The sequence below is a fragment of the Bactrocera neohumeralis genome, chromosome 5, assembly GCF_024586455.1.
Source record: "Bactrocera neohumeralis isolate Rockhampton chromosome 5, APGP_CSIRO_Bneo_wtdbg2-racon-allhic-juicebox.fasta_v2, whole genome shotgun sequence".
Lineage (NCBI taxonomy): Eukaryota > Metazoa > Arthropoda > Insecta > Diptera > Tephritidae > Bactrocera > Bactrocera neohumeralis.
This window is the reverse complement of record NC_065922.1, coordinates 49,174,087-49,187,585: the sequence shown is the minus strand read 5'-3', so window position 1 is coordinate 49,187,585 and position 13,499 is coordinate 49,174,087. Positions and strand designations below refer to the sequence as shown.

At 34.1% G+C, this 13,499-nt stretch overlaps 1 protein-coding gene across 2 annotated transcripts in view; it reads left to right on the top strand.

The window, feature by feature from the left end:
- The first annotated feature begins 71 nt into the window (after positions 1 to 71).
- LOC126760516 (uncharacterized) overlaps positions 72 to 13,499 on the top strand; it is a 60,997-nt gene continuing 47,569 nt past the window's right edge. Inside the window, exon 1 of one of the 2 annotated variants that reach the window (XM_050476206.1) lies at positions 72 to 986. The gene's annotated coding sequence lies outside the window, so the exon portion shown is untranslated. Of the gene's footprint in view, positions 987 to 1,237; positions 1,426 to 13,499 lie in introns of those variants that run through there. The other variant, XM_050476208.1, reaches the window with a different exon arrangement.

Genomic DNA, 13,499 nt, shown 5'->3' with positions numbered 1-13,499 from the left:
ATTTTTTTCTGCAACAGCTGATTTTTCGCAGCAGTTTAAATACAAGTACTAATTTGATTTTATTTGTGAAAGTGATTTTTTTTTATTATACATAAGCGTTTTATTGTATTATCGCGTAAAAAAATGAGTATGTTCGAAACTAGAACTACATTCATATGTGTACAAAACTATGTCGGAAGCGTTAAGTACGCAGCAAATTATTTGAGGAATCTTCGTACGTTGTTGATACTAAATAAAAATTGATAATAAATAATACTTATTGGTGTTCAGAAAATCATAATTGCAAACTAGCTGCATTGCTAAAGCAGTAAAAATTTACAATTTGGCAACAACAAATTGATATAACTGGCAGATTTTGTGACCTTTAAGAAAGCTACAGCAGAGTAACGGTTAACGTATAATCAGATATTTAATGCAAAATACAAAAGTTTTGTTTATGGAATTTTGGCAGTTGTCCATAGCCTAACCATAATTCTAAATAACTTGAAGGAAGCTTACATTCTTACAAGTATTCTTTCAATACTGTGAAGATGGAAAACTCAGTGCGCATTAGTATGTATGCATATGTACGTACATATTGCATACAAGCTGCTGGTGTAAATAAAAGACTTGGGCGACGAACTTCAAACAATATTCAGCCGTAATTTATAAACTTTATGGTATGAAAAACACCGAAGAGAGAAAATACAGAGAAAATCTCCAATTAAAAAATAAAAAAGTTTTAAAAGAGCATAAAATAAGCTTTAACAAAAGGCGATGTACACTCTTAAACTACTTGTATAGTTTTCCATAAGTTTTATGCAGCTCAAACAAATAGTTGCCAAACAAAAGCCAAAGCGTTCGGTCCGTCTACTTTAACAGTTCGCGCGCTGCACTTTGTATAACGCGGTCTCGTTAACGTTGCATTAAAATCGCGAGTGTTCAACCGGTGTGTCGCAGTGGGTAAAAAACGGGGAAACAACGAAAGCTTCGAAACGAATGAAAAGGTGATAAAGAGTAATGACAAAATTTTGTTGCAAAATTTTTAAGTTTGCTTATTTTATATTGTTTTCATTTGTTGCGTTCACTGAATTGAAATTGAAATGATGATGAGAAAAAGTTGATTAAGAAATACCCATCCACCATCGTTGCTAAACTTAAGCAAAATCTATTCAAGTTCATTATGTTTCAAAATTCATTGCACAAGTGAATTTAAGTTTTTGTGAGATTTCTTTTGATGTGAACAAGAATTTTGGTGTCCAAAAATTTGCAGACGACTTTCACGTTCGTTTTGCAGCAAACATACATATACACATACGTACTTACAATATGTATGTTTGTATATACATAAATAAGTTGTTGATTAATGCGCGTAGATTTGTTTGCCTGTACATCGGTCAAGGTACTGTGGCTCTATTCAGCAGTTAGGCGCTTGTTGTCTATAAGGTGAGTACAAATTGGACGTAGTAAAAACGCTGTGTGACAAAATAGAGTATTAAAAATAAAGTAAAGTTGCACAAAGTGATGTATCAGTGTTTGCTAAAATAAAGCGCCTAAAATCGGCACAACAGAATTTGCCTGCTATAGAGCCAGTAGATATATTGCAAAAATCTTTATTACTTAGTTAGAAACAATAGCAAAAAATCTAAAATATACTAAATTGGTTAATAAAAAAAATTAATAATTAAACTAAAAGCAAAACGCTAATTAAAACAGAAAAGATTTTTGTAATAAAATAAATTTAAATATTGTTAAAATGTTTTTTGTTTTATTTTAATATGGCGGAATATTTTTATTTAACCACTTTTGCTTCCCCACTGACCTAGTTAAAACATTTTTCTGCACATCCATTGAAAAAAGTCAGTGGTAACACTGTGTCACCCTAATATATCAGCGCTCTTGTCCTTCTGCACATTTTATAAACAAGTTGTGTAATTTTTATTTATTTCACAGATTTTTCACACTTTACCTATAATATGAAATGTAAACAATGAAAATAAGTTAACAAAAAACATCGATTGAAGTAAAAAAGTCTTTAAGTTTGTAAAAACCAACACTACCGTTATTAAGGAGAAAACCTTCAAGCCATCTTACTACATGCATACACACATACATATGTGCACAATAGGCCAGTGTTATAAGTGTGTAGAAGCTTTTCATTGGGCCTGCTTGTGTGCTTATGCCCTGCAATTCATTTGTTTACACACATATTTCCTTCGAATTTTGCTAAGTCATCAAATACAGCTCGCTGTGTGTTACTTCGATTTACTGCCATGCTTTTGGTTTTATTTACATATTTCTTTTTCAGTTTTTTGCACAAACATTTCTGTCACCAATTACAAGTTTGGTTTATACGTGCATACGTACATATGTATGCATGTAGGTATGTTATGCATAACTATATTTGACTTTAGTGCTATGCAATTATTTGTTCAGCAATTTATTTTATTTATCTTTATATTTGTTTTTGAAATTTTTGCGAAATAATTTTTTTTTTGTAAAAAGAAGATTTTTTTTTTAATGAAGAAGGTTGAATGGGACTTGAATCAATTAACAGTTCACCAAATAAAACTCAAAAGTACCTCAAAAATTCCATAAATTTTTTAAGCCTAAAAAAATTTGATGCAATGAAATTACTTATCCAATTCTGTTATCCTGAAACAAATCTTCGAGCTATTTTTCGCCATATTAAAGTTTGTTAAAAGTCACAAATTCAGAAATACAGAAATTGTAATATTAAAATAAAAAAATTGTATGCCAAAAATTTGATTTTTTTCTTTCTGTGTGACATCAAAGTGAGTGTTTAACATTCAAAATATATTCCTTAAAAAATGTAAAAATTTTGGTTTTGTAAAAATGCAAGAAAAATTCCATTTTTATTATATACTAGGTGACCCGCAGCCGTTGTCCTGCGTGAAATTATGTGTTTTGAAATGAAAAAAAGTTGAAATTATATTGTGTCGAATATGATTTATTTTCGATTTTTCTACATTTTTTTAATGTAGCGCAACTTAATAAACATAATTTTTTGATTTCTGTTCTGGTGCGTAAATATACAGAAGATGGGTTTCCAACTCGTCAACACGCCACATATATCTGGCCGTGTGAAAAACATAGCATTTCCCGATTTCCTTGTGTCCTGTTGATTGTCAACGCAAAGCCAATTTTCCCTGGAAATTGAATACGTTTGAACTGAAATGGCTGTCCCTTGTATTCGATAACTGCGTCATAATCAGTCGGGTTCCATTGCACAGTTTCGGCGCATGAAGATTGTGAAACGAAATAATGACAGATCCAACTGTGAAACGCAATTTGGAACCGCGAGACGCACAACAGTCGGAAAACTTTCATGAATTGCAAAAGTAAATATCCCACAAAGCGCCTTATTGCAGTTCACGCCCATTCGATACTGCTGATCTCATATCGTTCAAGGACAATAACCGCTATGTTGCTTTCTTTGGAGACGTACTTGCAAACGTATTTGATCGATTTCACCAATCTGCAATATTCAACATTGACATGAGTTTTGAATGTGAATTAGACAAAAGTGGTGAATATGGTACGATCCATGTGTTGTCAGCTTCGATGTGTTGTTAACGTCGATATTCACGCCTCTAAATGCTTAATGTTCTGCCATTGTCGTCTGGTGAGCGACGCCGATACAGTGAATATCCATCATTTCCCATTTCCGTTTCCGAAAGAAAAGCACATGAGTAGTGTTTCGTGCATTTATTGTCAAACATACAAACCTAAGTGGAATTGTAAGGTTTGTAAGGTCCATGAACCATATTGGTTTTCACCGCTTCGTATAATTCTGGATCTATCTCTGAATCATGAATTTCCGCTGAAGTGATTTCATCAATTTGATCTGGTGTAATCACCATCCGCATCCAAAGAAGAATGTGTGCGTGCGGCAAACATTTTTTTTGCTACTCTACAGAATACATTCAGCATCTAACAGCACCATATATACCATAGGTTGCTTCAAGATAAAGCTTAGCTGATTGACCGCGATCCATAATTCCGCACGTATGTCATCGCATTTTGGGAGTACTTCTTGCCTTTTCTTGGGCTGCCATACGTTGATGGCAAAAAGAACGCCGACCAATATTAACGCGACCTCTTAGTGGCTTCGTAACAAATTTCAATATGCAATTGTTCACATTGTGTGAAACACACATACATAAAGTTTTCACTGAATAATTTTAAATAATTTTTCCTTTGGATAGCCGGAATAAAAAAGCAAGCGATCAAAATTGAACAATTCAAATAATTTACAAATCACAATATTGAAAAAATGTGTATGGAAAATGTTACTTTTTGGAATTGTCCGACTTCTCCTCCATAAACGCATAAGGTATTCTGTTTCTAAACCTTTCCCGATCCACAACAAACAACCTTTCAATTTCAAGATTGGTTCAACCGTTCTCTAAGTTTTACTAACAACCAAACATTCATTTTTATTGTAACGTTTATGTGGGGAAAAGAAAAGGGCTGTTTTTAGGGGTTTCCCGGAAATTATTCGAATTTTTCTCGCCGTAAAAATCATCTTTGAACTTCAACAAACATTTAAGAAAAAGAAATAAAAGGCAAAAAAATAAAACTAACAGAGTGTGGTGTTGTTTCATGAATTTCTTAATATATTTAAACAACTTAAGTTCATTATGTATTTTGGCCTACTGTGACTATCATTTCGGATATTTTTGGACGCATCTGCACTGTTAAGGTGTAATCGAGATGATTAGTAGTTAACATTTTCAAGTAGTATAAATAACTCTTTTTGTTTAAACGCCCTTCGCTTCCTCTTCTTTAATTCTTTATAAAATTCCTTTTGGCAAGGTTCTTCGCTTGTCAGTAGCTTGTTCGATTTACTAAGGCTATATACCAGGATACATCTATTCCAGCAAAAATATTCGAGTTATGTATTTATACATCCACTGAGCTTTGCATTGCCCATATACATGTACATATATATCACATATGAAATATTTCAAAATAACTAAATGGACTCGATTTTTGTTCTAAGTAATATTCGAAACAAAAACGTTTTTTCAAAAGTCTGGTTTCTTCGGTATTTTTCTTTATTACTTATTTTTATTATACCCTGAAGTTTGCCACGAAGTTTGTAAACCCCAGAAGGTAACGTTGGAGACTCTATAAAGTATTATAATGATCAGTATGACGAGCTGAGCGATTAAACATTTCCGTCTGCCTGTCTGCCAGTCTTTATACGCAATCTAGTCCCTCAGTTTTTGAGATATCGATCGCCTTTGTCGGAACTCGCGATATCGGATTACTTTGGAATTTAACGGGTGACCATTTCGAGGTTGCCTACTTTTTTAAAGAAAAAACAAAGAAACTTCATTTTCAATGGCGAATGCTACTCGACTATAAAACTTGGTGCTCATCGACCGGCCCAGAAACATGAAATTATCTGCTCACCGATGCGATCGATAATTCCACCAGCCCACAAACCACATCAAACCGTTATTTTTTCTGGATGAAATGGCAACTCTTCAATCTCTTCCGGTTGCTCTTCGTCCCAAATGCTGAAATTTTGCTTGTTTACATAACTCATTAAGCCAGAAATGGGTCTCATCGTTAACAAAATTCGGCTCAAAAATCTTCTTGAAACTTTTCAAGAGCCCATAGAGCGAAGCGATGTCGCTTGGGAACGGCTTCAGTTCTTCACCGTTATATATATAAATGATCAGCTTGACGACCTCAGTCGATTTAGCAATTTCCGTCAGTCTATCTGATCTGATCGATCTGAAATTTTTACACGCAATTTTCTCCTCAAGGAGCGACTCCTTTGTCGGAACCGTCGATACCAGATCACTTTCGGATATCGCTATCATACAAACAGGCACATTAAAATCTAGTATTTGTATGCTAAATTTTTTTACTAGACAAGATATTTAAAACAATGGTACAATAATAGCTTCGATGCAGCCGACGATGACTTTTTTAGTTTTCTTGTCGATATTTAATCTGATTTATTGCTTATTTTAAAAAGAATCATTTAAATATTCCACTTATCAGCGGTTAGTCATAAAACCACCACAGAAAAACTTTAAGTTACCTTCAAAGTAAACCAGTGACTGTCTCACACCATTCCACTTACATAACTTAACTATATACACACAAACATATATAAACATTTATATTAAATTAAGTCACTAATAATACAATTCTGCTCTTCGCTTTAAAGCTTAAGCCGCTGAATAAACAATTTAAAATTTTTATTATAATTTTCTGCACACTTGAATACAACAATTATACATTATTTGCGATTGAGCATGTGTTAGTATTTATATAGTTTAGTATATATCTAAATCCATATTACTAATAAAAGAAAAACGACAAGCCAATGCCAGGGACTTGCCAATTATGGAAAAGTGTTAAATAATTCGACTATAAAACTGGGTAAAGAGGAAGCAAACGCCGCACTTGCAACTAAATAAATCTGTTAATATGCGTGTGTGCATGTGTATGTGCCACAAACACGGTTATATGGCGTGTGCAATGCATGGTTGAATGTCTGTGTTATTTATGTATATAATAAACACAATATTATATACTGTGGAGGCACACTTCGTTTAAATTGATTTTTACCGGAAATACCTCTAGCGACCGATTGAGATATGACTAAAACACATACACATATAAACGAAAGCGAAGGGGAAGCATTATTATTTGTGGTTAATAACTAAAATTAGTGTAATCACAATAGTCGAGAATCAAGGTCTAAGCAAAGGCATTAGATCGCAACTTAAAGTAAGTATAAATACTCAGATGCATGTTAAATTTGGTAATAATTAAATTCTAAGAAAAGGGTGTTTTTTTTAGACATGTGGCTTTCAAACGCTTATAATTTGGTACTATGGTCATGAATTTAGCTTTACTATAAAAATATGGGTTTGCCACTATATATAATAATTTCGGGTAAGTGACCCTCGCGACTGGCTCGAATGAATTCTAGATGCCCAACCACTTTTTGCAGTAATTGGGGCCGTAAGTTAGCAATATCGCACCCCTTCTATTCTCAATCGTCTCGGACATATTTACGTAGACAAAGGACTTCATATAATCAGCACGATCTTGGAAGCCGCGGCACAGGGCCACGATGCAAGATAATTCATTCACCAGAAGTTGCCTTCAATAAATTTCTTGATTCATTGGCTATTTGGCATGCAGCGCCATCTTGTTCAAGCTCAAATTCAGTCACGAGAAAGTCAGTAATCATAGCGTTCTCTGTTGACTGTAATATTATGGCCGGTTTTGTTTTTGAAGAAATGTGGACCAATGATTCCCTCTGCCCATAGAGCATGCCAAATAGTTGTTTTTGAAGTCTGCAAGCGTCTTAACTATGGCTTGTGTATTATCATTACTCCAAATGCGATAACTTGGTTTATTAACGGACCCATTCAATCAGAATTGAGCTTTATCGCTGAGAAACACTTTCAACTGAACTCGAATTACCGACTCTGTTAGACGATTATGTCGACTGAATATTGGACGCAGCGCGGAATGCCTCCGGCGAACACTGTCATTATTTTGGTATTAAATTTGTTCGATTTGCAAACGTTATTCCGGAGTAACTCTGTTAATTATGAAACAGCAAACCAAATCAAACAACTAATACAAAATCGAAAGTTTGTGAGTGTGTACGTTTGTTCCTTCTTCACGACTAATCGACTAAAGGAATTTTAATAAAATTTGGCTTGGAGTTAGCTGATGCCTTGGATTAATGCCAGTAAAAGTTTTACTGCGAGAACATATCTTATTTCTATGGGAAAATCGGTCCGTCGTTTCGTCGTGTAGTCGGGGCCACGTGGATTGTCGCTTTTAGTTCGTAATTTTTTTTTAATATACTTTGTTATTTCTTTAAGTAGGTACATATGTACATACCCCAGTCAAATAATTAATAATTAATTTCGTTCGTGTGCTTGTCATACTAATGCATGACCTGGACGCGCCCAGATTGTGTAATGACACTAGGTTACGTATCACAGAGCTAAGACGGCACATCGTCCAGGCCACCATTTTTACTTGAGCAGCCAAAGCAAAGATGGTATTGATACCCAGAAAAAAACCCAAATAAAAGTCAAGGAAAAACTCTAAAAGTAGCCGTCACCCACCTGGGCACCCCTTGCTTCTTCCACGGATAATTCGACGTGGGTTGCTCGAATGTGTCGAGGACAAGAAATCTTTTTATTTACGCAGAAAACAATTAGTCCCACAATGTTGTTTACCGGGATGTGGTTCAATAAAATGATTTCTACCTCTCTACGACCCGTGAAAAAATAATTACATATATACGCATAATTAACTCTCCGGTTCAGTTTTCAAATTTTGTAAATTGATCTTTCCGATGCTCACCTTTAAATTATTTTGCTTTTGAAAATGTAAATAGTCATTATGTTTACTATTAATATACAATTTGTTTTCTCTAATAAGGTAAACCGTGGGTAACAACGAGGGCAAAGCCAGTTGAGTATAAATCAAGTAACAGCTGTCAAAGAGACCAACTGCGAAAAAAGTACTGCTTCATTGAAAGCCAATCCTCTAAAAAAAACATCCGTTATAATAACACAGAATACAAAAAATCCGACTATTTAATACAACCCGAACGCTATTAAAATTTTTGATAAACGTTGTAAAATAATTCGTTCTTTCAAAAAAGTTATAAATAATTTATGGGAGTCATTTGAATAATTATTTAATTTCGCTGTTGTTGTAGTGGTAGAAAAAGCTACCCAAATAATTTCGAGGAATGTTTCCGCGCTGACAGTCTTTGACTAAAATAAAATATGGGTACGTTCTGATTAAGTACGAACGAATGCAAACCTCAATCTTTTGCACTTGCTGTATCTTCATCTTTTGAAGCTCGCATGCTTAACCTTTTCATAAAAAACCCAGAATTTGAGATATTTGAACTTATCTGTGAGCAGTTACGAGTGTGTAGGCTCTTTCATTATGAAAATCAATGAATCTTACCGATAAACTGTGCATCCGTTTTCATTTCTAATGCTGTTGTTTTGACGTAAAGAGTAGCCTTAGATTTTGGTAAGAAATTGAAAACCTTACATTTGTGCCCAACTATTTCCTTAAAAAATATTCGAGAAATAAATTTTTTTTACGCTATTTCGAACGGGTGATGGACTTTCGCATTTTATTTTAGATAACACTCAGTTAAATGTTATTGCCTACATAGAGGCGTCTGAACTTTTTCTTATAATTTTGAATGAATTCTACGTACGGAATCGCAACCAATTTTGAACGCATGTTATTTTCGATAGGTAGTATGTAGACCTTATAGAGTTATTTTCCTTGCGTTTACTTGCTGTCGATATTTTTTTAATCAAAGCGCCGAAATGTAGGCAACAATTGCTGAAGTATTGCAATACAAGAACTCAAATTTTTGTAGAGAAATTGTGCCCATTGAAAATGGCTGTTGAGTTAGATAAGAGTGAAATAAATTTTGTCGGCTTTTGCCAACGCGTTGCCAACCACTAAAATTTAAGGGAAATCAAATTGTTTTTTATAGTCTTTTCTACTGTCTAAGAACAAAAGGTTTTCCTTTTGACTATTTAAAAATTTAATTTTCAATTTAAAAAAAATTAAATTGTTAAAAAATAAATATTAAACTTAGAATTAAAAAAAATGTATAGCTAAAAATTAACGTTTTAGTTTTAATTTAATTATTTTAATAGCATATTGAATTTAATAAAAAAAATCAATATTTTTAATGTCACGGTCTCCGAGTTCGGTCTCGAATTGAAAGTGGAACTTTTGTGAAGTCTTCATATGTTTTTATGGAAATTTTAATTCAATACCACATGCAGAAATTTACATTAGCAATGCTGAATATATACATATATATAAACACATTCATAGAGATAATAATGATCTGGAAAAAAACATGCTGGCCATCAGCAACCGTTCCGTTCGTGCGTCCATGCAACACACTTGACCATGAAGCATCACTTAACTTGCACCAGTTGCTGCTTTACAATTCACGGCTGCTCATTTTTACTTTTTATTAATTTTTTTTTCGTCCGACTTAACTCATTTTCATGTTTTGGTTTGCACTTGAGTTTGAATGCGTGTTCATTGCTTTTAATGCGCTTGCGCCGTGCACAAATGTACCTATGTCTGTAATTCGAAAGAATTTCTGAAACTCACACACACATACATACATATATATATAGATTACATACTGGTTTGTGAGCCTGTAAGCATTGCAGCGCTACTAAGCAGCTTTTTGCTGTCGCCTTCGTTGGTTGGAGCATGTGGACAATGCAGCGACATGCAGATGCATTAATTTATATTTTTAATTTATGTTTTATTGCCGTTTTTGTTGTTGCCATATTTACGAACTTTGTTTTATGGCTGCTGTGCCACCTTGAAACACTTTCAACTTTGTATAACTGGTTGATATGTCCTTCAATTGATTTGATCGCAATACAATGTTTGTGTTAATGTCGCTGTGCTCCAAATTCTGTTATTTATTGGACGCGATTTGGTGGGAAAAATTCTAATTATCAATTTTCAATATAGTTTGAATTTTCATGAGAATATTTCTATGTTATGGAGCAAAAGTTTATCTGAATTTAATTAATATTATTGCTTTTATAAAATACTATTCTGTATGAAGTCGCTTGTTCATTTTTTGTTTTCAGTAACTGCAGAAGAAATATTGCGTAGCCTTTGCGATTGCTCGAATGAATCGATTTGTAGACTATAATCTGTAAGGACAGTGGAAGGTTTACCACTAAATTGAAAGTGAAAGTTCTCGTCTTTCGATATGGATGATCCATTTTGAGGTTTTCTACTTTTTTAAAGAAAAAATACAGAAACTTGAAATTTAATGAGGAATGTTTATTATCATTCGAAAAAACATTTTTTTCATTTATTTTTTGAAAATTAACTCTTTCAAATGTGTTCCGCGGCTATGCCTTAGATGATCTATCCATTGAGGCCAATTTTTGATGACTTGTTCGATCACTCCGACTGGTAACTGGCGAATAACACGTGTGATGTTTTCTCTAAGGTGTAAATCGAAGCGTGGTTGTCCACATATACTTTAGACTTTACAAATCCCCACAGGAAAAAGTCTAACGGTATCATACGATCTTGGTGGGCAATCGAGCGGCCCGAAATGTGAAGTTAACTGCTCACCGAAGTGTTCTTTCAATAAATCCATTGATTGATGCGATGTTTGGGAAGTGGCGCTGTCTTGTTGAAGCCAAAATGTCGCCGAGTCTACAAGTTTCAATTTCAGGCATCAAATAGGCGGTTATCGCGATAATAGTTTTTTCTTGATAAAATGGTAGCTCTTGAATCTCCTCAGGTAGCTCTTCGTTCCAAATTTGACAATTTTACATGTTTACATACCCGTTAAATCAGAAATGGACCTCATCGCTGAACAAAATTTGGCTCGAAAACGTCGGATCTGCTCTGAGATTTTTAGGAGAGCGAAGCGATGTCGCTTGTGAAGGTTGTGCGGCTTCTGCTTTTGCACAAGCTGTATTTTGTATGCTTTCAATTTAAGATCTCGACGTAAAATGCGCCAAGTTGTTCTACTCGTCAGTCTAAATTGCTGCGAACGGCGCAGAATCGACTCTCCACCGTCTTCGTTCTCAGCTGCGGCTGCTATATTTTCTTCACTGCATGCTGGAAGTGGTCTGTTCGGTCGAATATTATACAATAATGAATGGGTCTCAACATGGGTAGGTTGGCGATAGGCGAACAGTACGTTCAGTAGGCCGATATTGTTGACCATAAGTTGAAGGAGGCGCGCGAAACACATTTTTTACAGAACGTAAGTTTTCGTAATAAAGTTGAACGATTTGTTGTTGACGTTGTTCAGGCGTCAGTCTTTCCATGATAAAATGCCGAACGATACTGAACAAAATTAACACCGTGACACGTAACTCTATTTGGTTAACCCTTTCTCATCATCTCCTCGGAGTTTTCTGAGCTGTTGAAATAAAATGCAGATGTAGAAAGCCTAACAACTACTCTTCACTGTGTAAACATACTTGTAGTATGATACAATAGTGGGAATATATTATATTCATAACTTCTTTTGTTCGTGTTGGTCTGTCAGTGCTGTGTTTCAAATGGCTACGCGTAGTCGATAGGTAATAGAAGGTATGCATAAAATAGAAAAATTTTTTCTAACTTCTCAAAAAATTTTTGCTAGAGGTTGAAAAGCTGGCCGCAAGTTCGTGTATTTGCTATATATTTTTGGATTCCTCAGCTTTTCCTGATATCTTGTCATCTCTCACTCTCTATTTTATCTTTATTTTCTTATTGCAAGTCTTTAGGACTATGCTCATTTCAATTACGTTAGATGAACATTTATGTCCTGAGAAGATTCATAGGCGCTCTACTCGTTAAAAAAAATGCAGCCCAGCAAGTATATGTAATTGGCTGCAATTGCGTATGGTCTATTGTTAGAACATATTTATTTAGATTTAAGCGCGTCAATTCACATTTTTATCAAAATAGTAAAGGCTAACGGTGGAGAGAGTTCTCAACGCCTCCATTTTCAACTAAACAATCAACCATGCTTTCTAAGTAATTTTTTGTTACAAAAGCGATTATCGAACTTATCATCTCGAGCATAAACTCATGTTCACAACCATCTAACAGTTGTATAGATTACAAGTAAAACACTTCTAACCTAAACTAAAGTTAACAAGAAGCACTTTTGTTAGCAATCTTTATCTATATAAATGCTTCACTACACTAATGCATAAGAATTTGTAGTCCAACGAGTGCATACTGAAAGCGTTCATCAAGATCTTACTTGGTTATAGGAAAGCCTCCTGTTTCACTTAAAGTTCAGTGACACACAAAACGTGCGCAGAATTCATAAAACTTTATTCAAATGACAAGCTGCGTGACTGAAGGCGTTCTATGGTAGATACATGAGTACTATATGGAGCGTGTAGTTACAATGTCGGCATAATGATAAGTACAAGTGGAATTAGTAATGAATTTTAATGCAACTTCTAAATAATGAAACTGTCAGAACTGGCAGCTGAATGGAAACTTTCGCAATTGCTTGCAACGGCGATCACACAATGCAAGTAAAGTACTTTCTGAAAGTCTTACATTTTTTTATATTTTTTGTTTTTTAGTTTAGATATGCGGTTTAAATTTTTTTCGTAATATTTTTTTTTTTAATTTGGCTTTATTATTATACAAATTAGAAGAGATTTCTGCATAAAAACTATTTTTGACAAGATATAAAATGCTTTTTAATCGAATAGAGGTGCTTGAGCATAAATTATAGCACCTTTATAATATCAGAAGTTTGTATTTGTATGCAACAAATTTTGTTTCTGAAATTTATTAAAGAAAAGTACTGAAACTTTGACAAATAAAATTTAATATAAATAAAGTCAAACAGAAAGGCTTTCGCTTGCAATGTTTGGTCACAGCTTAGCTTTGAGACCTACAAATTATTTATGCAGCAAATGTACGCCGTCAACCTAATTCCCACT